Source organism: Lolium perenne, chromosome 7 (genome assembly GCF_019359855.2).
Source record: "Lolium perenne isolate Kyuss_39 chromosome 7, Kyuss_2.0, whole genome shotgun sequence".
NCBI classification, from domain to species: Eukaryota; Viridiplantae; Streptophyta; class Magnoliopsida; order Poales; family Poaceae; genus Lolium; species Lolium perenne.
In genome coordinates this window covers 90,136,852-90,145,210 of record NC_067250.2, presented here as the reverse complement: position 1 = coordinate 90,145,210, position 8,359 = coordinate 90,136,852, and positions in this window count along the sequence as shown.

Sequence of the window (8,359 nt, the reverse complement as noted above, 5' to 3'; positions counted from 1 at the left end):
GATCTTGTGAGCTGCCTATCATGATCAAGATCATCTATTTGTAATGCTACATGTTGTGTTTGTTGGGATCCGATGAATATGGAATACTATGTCAAGTTGATTATTGATCTATCATATATGTGTTGTTTATGATCTTGCATGCTCTCCGTTGCTAGTAGAGGCTCTGGCCAAGTTGATACTTGTAACTCCAAGAGAGGGTATTTATGCTCGATAGTGGGTTCATGCCTCCATTTAATCTGGGACAGTGACAGAAAGTTCTAAGGGTGTGGATGTGCTGTTGCCACTAGGGATAAAACATCAATGCTTTGTCTAAGGATATTTGTATTGTTTACATTACGCACAGTACTTAATGCAATTGTCTGTTGTTTGCAACTTAATACTGGAAGGGGTGCGGATGCTAACCCGAAGGTGGACTTTTTAGTCATAGATGCATGCTGGATAGCGGTCTATGTTCTTTGTCGTAATGCCCTAAGTAAATCTCATATTAGTCATCATGATATGTATGTGCATTGTTATGCCCTCTCTATTTGTCAATTGCCCAACTGTAATTTGTTCACCCAACATGCTATTTATCTTATTGGAGAGACACCACTAGTGAACTCTGGACCCCGGTCCATTCTTTTACATCTGAAATACAATCTACTGCAATCATTGTTCTCTGCTGTTCTTTGCAAACAAACATCATTCTCCACACCATACGTTTAATCCTTTGTTTACAGCAAGCCGGTGAGATTGACAACCTCACTGTTAAGTTGGGGCAAAGTATTTTGATTGTGTTGTGCAGGTTCCACGTTGGCGCCAGAATCCCTGGTGTTGCGCCGCACTACACTCCTCCACCAACAAGTATTAGAGGTAGTAACATTGCCAACACCAATTATTTTACCATTGATAGTAGGAGGTTTAGCAACATGTGAAGCATCAACATTACTAGTGGTGGTAATAGTCCAAACTTTAGCTACATTATTATCTTTAACAAGTTTTTCTTCTCTTTCCCACCTAGCATGCAATTCAGCCATCATTCTAATATTGTCATTAATTCGAACTTGTATAGCGTTTGCTGTAGTAAGAATTTTGTTATCATTATCATCAGGTTTAGCAGCCATTTTATTAATTAAAGAAGCTTGTGACTCAGACATGTATGAGATTCGGTTTTCAGCATTTGAAAGCTTAGTTTGCAAACCAGAAATTTCCATATTCAAATTTTCAAGTTGATTCCCTATATTTTTCAACAAGGCAGATTGTTCATTCATAGTTTTAGTAAACAATTGATTTTGCTTATATTGTGATTGCATAAAGCTCTTAGTAGCTCTTTCAATTTCTAGCATCTTTTCCTCACTAGGCAAAACAGATCTACCATAAGAATTACCACTATTAGAAGGATATGGCATATAGTTGTTGTTACCAAAATTATTCCTATAAGCATTGTTGTTGAAATTATTACTTTTAATGAAGTTCACATCAACATGCTCTTCTTGAGCAACCAATGAAGCTAAAGGAACATTATTAGGATCAACATGAGATCTACCATTAACAAGCATAGACATAATAACATCAATATTATCACTCAAGGAGGAGGTTTCTTCAACAGAATTTACCTTCTTACCTTGTGGAGTCCTTTCAGTGTGCCATTCGGAGTAGTTGATCATCTTATCATCAAGAAGCTTTGTCGCGGCACCCAAAGTGATGGACATAAAAGTACCTCCAGCAGCTGAATCCAATAGGTTCCTTGAAGAAAAATTCAATCATGCATAAAAGGTTTGGATGATCATCCAAGTAGTTAGTCCATGGGTAGGTCAATTCTTTACCAAAGATTTCATTTTTTCCCATGCTTGGGAAACATGTTCATTATCCAATTGCTTAAAATTCATTATGCTACTTCTCAAAGATATAATTTTAGCAGGAGGATAATATCTACCAATGAAAGCATCTTTACATTTAGTCCATGAATCAATATTATTCTTAGGCAAAGATAGCAACCAATCTTTAGCTCTTCCTCTTAAGGAGAAAGGAAACAATTTCAGTTTTATAATATCCCCATCTACATCCTTATACTTTAGCATTTCACAAAGTTCAACAAAATTATTAAGATGGGCAGCAGCATCATCAGTACTAACACCAGAAAATTGCTCTCTCATAACAAGATTTAGTAAAGCAGGTTTAATTTCATAAAATTCTGTTGTAGTAGCAGGTGGAGCAATAGGAGTGCATATAAAATCATTATTATTGGTGCTAGTGAAATCACACAACTTAGTGTTCTCAGGAGTATTCATTTTAACAGCAATAAAAATAAGTAAAGCAAACTAAATTAAGTAAAGTAAAACAAGTAACTAATTTTTTTGTGTTTTTGATATAAAGAAAGAAAACAAGACAGAAAATAAAATAAAGTAAAGCAAGACAATAAACAAAGTAAAGAGATTGGATGTGAGAGACTCCCCTTGCAGCGTGTCTTGATCTCCCCGGCAACGGCGCCAGAAAAAGAGTTGCTTGTGACGGTAAAGCACACGTCCGTTGGGAACCCCAAGAGGAAGGTGTGATGCGTACAGCAGCAAGTTTTCCCTCAGTAAGAAACCAAGGTTATCGAACCAGTAGGAGATGAAAGGCCACGTGAAGGTTTTTGGTGGAGGACTGTGGTGCGGCGCAACACCAGGGATTCCGGCGCCAACGTGGAACCTGCACAACACAATCAAAATACTTTTCCCCAACTTAACAGTGAGGTTTTCAATCTCACCGGCGCCGCACTACAGTCCTCCACCAACAACCTTCACGTGGCCTTCATCTCCTACTGGTTCGATAACCTTGGTTTCTTACTGAGGGAAAACTTGCTGCTGTACGCATCACACCTTCCTCTTGGGGTTCCCAACGGACATGTGCTTTACCGTCACAAGCAACTCTTTTTCTGGCGCCGTTGCCGGGGAGATCAAGACACGCTGCAAGGGGAGTCTCTCACATCCAATCTCTTTACTTTGTTTATTGTCTTGCTTTACTTTATTTTGTTTTCTGTTTTGTTTACTTTCTTTATATCAAAAACACAAAAAAATTAGTTACTTGCATTTACTTTATTTAATTCAGTTTTCTTTACTTATTTTTACTACTGTTAAAATGAATACTCCTAAGAACACTAAGTTGTGCGACTTCACTAGCACAAATAATAATGATTTCATATGCACTCCTATTGCTCCACCTGCTACTACAGCAGAATTTTATGAAATTAAACCTATTTTACTAAATCTTGTTATGAGAGAGCAATTTTCTGGTGTTAGTACTGATGATGCTGCTGCCCATCTTAATAATTTTGTTGAACTTTGTGAAATGCTAAAGTATAAGGATGTAGATGGGGACATTATAAAACTGAAATTGTTTCCTTTCTCCTTAAGAGGAAGAGCTAAAGATTGGTTGCTATCTTTGCCTAAGAATAGTATTGATTCATGGACTAAATGTAAAGATGCTTTCATTGGTACATATTATCCTCCTGCTAAAATTATATCTTTGAGAAGTAGCATAATGAATTTTAAGCAATTGGATAATGAACATGTTGCCCAAGCATGGGAAAGAATGAAATCTTTGGTAAAGAATTGCCCTACCCATGGACTAACTACTTGGATGATCATCCAAACCTTTTATGCAGGATTGAATTTTTCTTCAAGGAACCTATTGGATTCAGCTGCTGGAGGTACTTTTATGTCCATCACTTTGGGTGCTGCAACAAAGCTTCTTGATGATATGATCACCTACTCTGAATGGCACACTGAAAGGACTCCTCAAGGTAAGAAGGTAAATTCTGTTGAAGAAACCTCTTCCTTGAGTGATAAGATTGATGTTATTATGTCTATGCTTGTTAATGATAGATCTAATGTTGATCCTAATAATGTTCCTTTATCTTCATTGGTTGCTCAAGAAGAGCATGTTGATGTGAACTTCATTAAAAGTAATAATTTCAACAACAATGCTTATAGGAATAATTTTGGTAACAACTATAGGCCATATCCTTCTAATAATGGTAATGGTTATGGTAATTCTTACAACAATAGTAGGAGTGTACCCTCTGGTCTTGAAGTCATTCTTAAAGAATTTATTAGTACACAAACTGCTTTCAACAAATCTGTTGAGGAAAAGCCTGGTAAAATTGATGTTCTTACTTCTAAGGTTGATAGTCTTGCTGCTGATGTTGATCTTTTAAAACTGAAAGTTATGCCTAATGAAACTAAAGATATTAAGTCATTTGCTACAGAAAATGCTATACAAGTTCGAATTAATGACAATATTAGAATGATGGCTGAATTGCATGCTAGGTGGGAAAGAGAAGAAAAACTTGCTAAAGAGAATAATGTAGCTAAAGTTTGGACTATTACTACCACTAGTAATGTTGATGCTTCACATGTTGCTAAACCACCTACTATCAATGGTAAAATAATTGGTGTTGGCAATGTTTCTACCTCTAATACAAAGCATGCAAAATTGCCTGAAACTGCTGAAACTGTTTGTGATAAGAGTGCTGAAATTTTTCAGAGTATTGGGGACAATGATCCCATTGCTTTAGATCATAACGGTTTTGATTTTGATAATTGTCATATCTCTGAAGTTATTAAGTTCTTGCAAAAACTTGCTAAAAGTCCTAATGCTAGTGCTATAAATTTGGCCTTTACAAAACATATTACAAATGCTCTTATTAAAGCTAGAGAAGAGGAATTAAAACTTAAAGCTTATATTCCTAGGAAGTTGGAAGATGGTTGGTGATGGCGTGCAGACACACGTCCGTTGGGAACCCCAAGAGGAAGGTGTGATGCGTACAGCAGCAAGTTTTCCCTCAGTAAGAAACCAAGGTTATCGAACCAGTAGGAGCCAAGAAGCACGTTGAAGGTTGATGGCGGCGGAGTGTAGTGCGGCGCAACACCAGGGATTCCGACGCCAACGTGGAACCTGCACAACACAACCAAATTACTTTGCCCCAACGTGACAGTGAGGTTGTCAATCTCACCGCCTTGCTGTAACAAAGGATTAGATGTATAGTGTGGAAGATGATTGTTTGCAGAGAACAGTAAAGCGAGTATTGCAGTAGATTGTATTCGATGTAAAAGAATGGACCGGGGTCCACAGTTCACTAGTGGTGTCTCTCCCATAAGATAAATAGCATGTTGGGTGAACAAATTACAGTTGGGCAATTGACAAATAAAGAGAGCATAACAATGCACATACATGTTATGATGAGTAGTGTGAGATTTAATTGGGCATTACGACAAAGTACATAGACCGGCTATCCAGCATGCATCTATGCCTAAAAAGTCCACCTTCAGGTTATCATCCGAACCCCCTCCAGTATTAAGTTGCAAACAACAGACAATTGCATTAAGTATGGTGCGTAATGTAATCAATAAATACATCCTTAGTTATAGCATTGATGTTTTATCCCTAGTGGAAACAACACATCCACAACCTTAGAGGTTGCTGTCACTCCCCCAGATTTAATGGAGGCATGAACCCACTATCGAGCATAAGTACTCCCTCTTGGAGTTACAAGCAATGACTTGGCCAGACCCTCTACTAGCAACGAAGAGCATGCAAGATCATAAACAACACATAGATAATAGATTGATAATCAACATAGCATAGTATTCCATATTCATCAGATCCAACCAAACGCAACATGTAGCATTACAGATAGATGATCTTGATCATGTTAGGCAGCTCACAAGATCCAACAATGATATCACAATGAGGAGAAGATGACCATCTAGCTACTGCTATGGACCCATAATCCAGGGGTGAACTACTCACACATCAATCTGGAGGCGACCATGGCGGTGTAGAGTCCTCCGGGAGATGATTCCCCTCTCCGGCAGGGTGCCGGAGGCGATCTCCTGAATCCCCCGAGATGGGATTGGCGGCGGCGGCGTCTCTGGAAGGTTTTCCGTATCGTGGCTCTCGGTACTGGAACTATCTTCGACGAAGGCTTAAGTAGGCGGAAGGGTAGGTCAGGGGGCCTCACGGGGGCCCCACACCACCGGGCCGCGCGGCCAGCTCCTGGGCCACGCCGCCCTAGTGTGGCGGCGCCCCGTGGCCCTACTTCGTCTCTCCCCCGGTCTTCTGGAAGCTTCGTGGAAAAATAGGACCCTGGGCGTTGATTTCGTCCAATTCCGAGAATATTACCTTACTAGGATTTCTGAAACCAAAAACAGCAGAAAACAGCAACTGGCTCTTCGGCATCTCGTTAATAGGTTAGTGCCAGAAAATGCATAAATATGACATATAATGTGTATAAAACATGTGAGTATCATCATAAAAGTAGCATGGAACATAAGAAATTATAGATACGTTTGAGACGTATCAAGCATCCCCAAGCTTAGTTCCTACTCGTCCCGAGTTGGTAAACAATAACAAAGATAATTTCTTAAGTGACATGCTATCATAATCTTGATCAATACTATTGTAAGCACATGTAATGAATGCAGCGATTCGAAGAAATGGCAAATACAATGAGTAAACAACTGAATCATATAGCAAAGACTTTTCATGAATAGTACTTTCAAGACAAGCATCAATAAGTCTTGCATAAGAGTTAACTCATAAAGCAATAGATTCAAAGTAAAGGCATTGAAGCAACACAAAGGAAGATTAAGTTTCAGCGGTTGCTTTCAACTTGTAACATGTATATCTCATGGATATTGTCAACATAAAGTAATATAATAAGTGCAATATGCAAGTATGTAAGAATCAATGCACAGTTAACACAAGTGTTTGCTTCTTGAGATAGAAGGAAATGGGTAAACTGACTCAACAATAAAAGTAGAAGAAAGGCCCTTCGCAGAGGGAAGCATGGATTGCTATATTTGTGCTAGAGCTTTTATTTTGAAAACAAGAAACAATTTTGTCAACGGTAGTAATAAAGCATATGTATCATGTAAATTATATCCTACAAGTTGCAAGCCTCATGCATAGTATACCAATAGTGCCCGCACCTTGTCCTAATTAGCTCGGATTACCTGGATTATCATCGCAATACATATGTTTTAACCAAGTGTCACAATGGGGTAACTCTATGCCGCTTGTACAAAGGTCTAAGGAGAAAGTTCGCACTGGATTTCTCGCTTTTGATTATTCTCAACTTAGACATCCATACCGGGACAACATAGACAACAGATAATGGACTCCTCTTTAATGCATAAGCATTTAGCAACAAATAATATTCTCATATGAGGTTGAGGATATTTGTCCAAAACTGAAACTTCCACCATGAATCATGGCTTTAGTTAGCGGCCCAATGTTCTTCTCTAACAATATGCATACTCAAACCATTCAACTCATGGTAAATCGCCCTTACTTCAGACAAGACGAACATGCATAGCAACTCACATGATATTCAACAAAGTGATAGTTGATGGTGTCCCCAGGAACATGGTTATCGCTCAACAAGCAACTTAATAAGAAATAAGATGCATAAGTACATATTCAATACCACAATAGTTTTTAGGCTATTTGTCCCATGAGCTATATATTGCAAAGATAAAGAATAGCAATTTTAAAGGTAGCACTCAAGCAATTTACTTTGGAATGGCGGAGAAATACCATGTAGTAGGTAGGTATGGTGGACACAAGTGGCATAGTGTTTGGCTCAAGGATTTTGGATACATGAGAAGTATTCCCTCTCGATAGAAGGTTTAGGCTAGCAAGGTTGTTTAAAGCAAACACAAGTATGAACCGGTAAAGCAAAACTCACATAAAAGACATATTGTAAGCATTATAAGACTCTATACCGTTTTCCTTGTTGTTCGACCCTTACTATAAAATATCTAGACCTTAGAGAGACTGATAACCCACAAGTATAGGGGATCGCAGCAGTCTTCGAGGGTAGTAAAACCCAATTTATTGATTCGACACAAGGGGAGACAAAGAATACTTGGAAGCCTTAACAGCGGAGTTGTCAATTCAGCTGCACCTGGAAACAAACTTGCTCGCAAGAGTTTATCAGTGGTAACAGTTTTATAACAGTAGCAGTAGTAGAATAACAGCAGCAGAGTAACAAAGACAGCAGTAGTAATTATAGTAAACAGCAGGATTAAAATACTGTAGGCACGGGGACGGATAACGGGCGTTGCATGGATGAGAGAAACTCATGTAACAATCATAGCAGGGCATTTGCAGATAATAATAAAATGGTGTCGAAGTACAAAGCAATCAATAGGCATGTGTTCCAATTATAGTCGTACGTGCTCGCAATGAGAAACTTGCACAACATCTTTTGTCCTACCAGCCGGTGGCAGCCGGGCCTCAAGGGAATCTACTGGATATTAAGGTACTCCTTTTAATAGAGTACCGGAGCAAAGCATTAACACTCCGTGAACACATGTGATCCTCACATCACTAC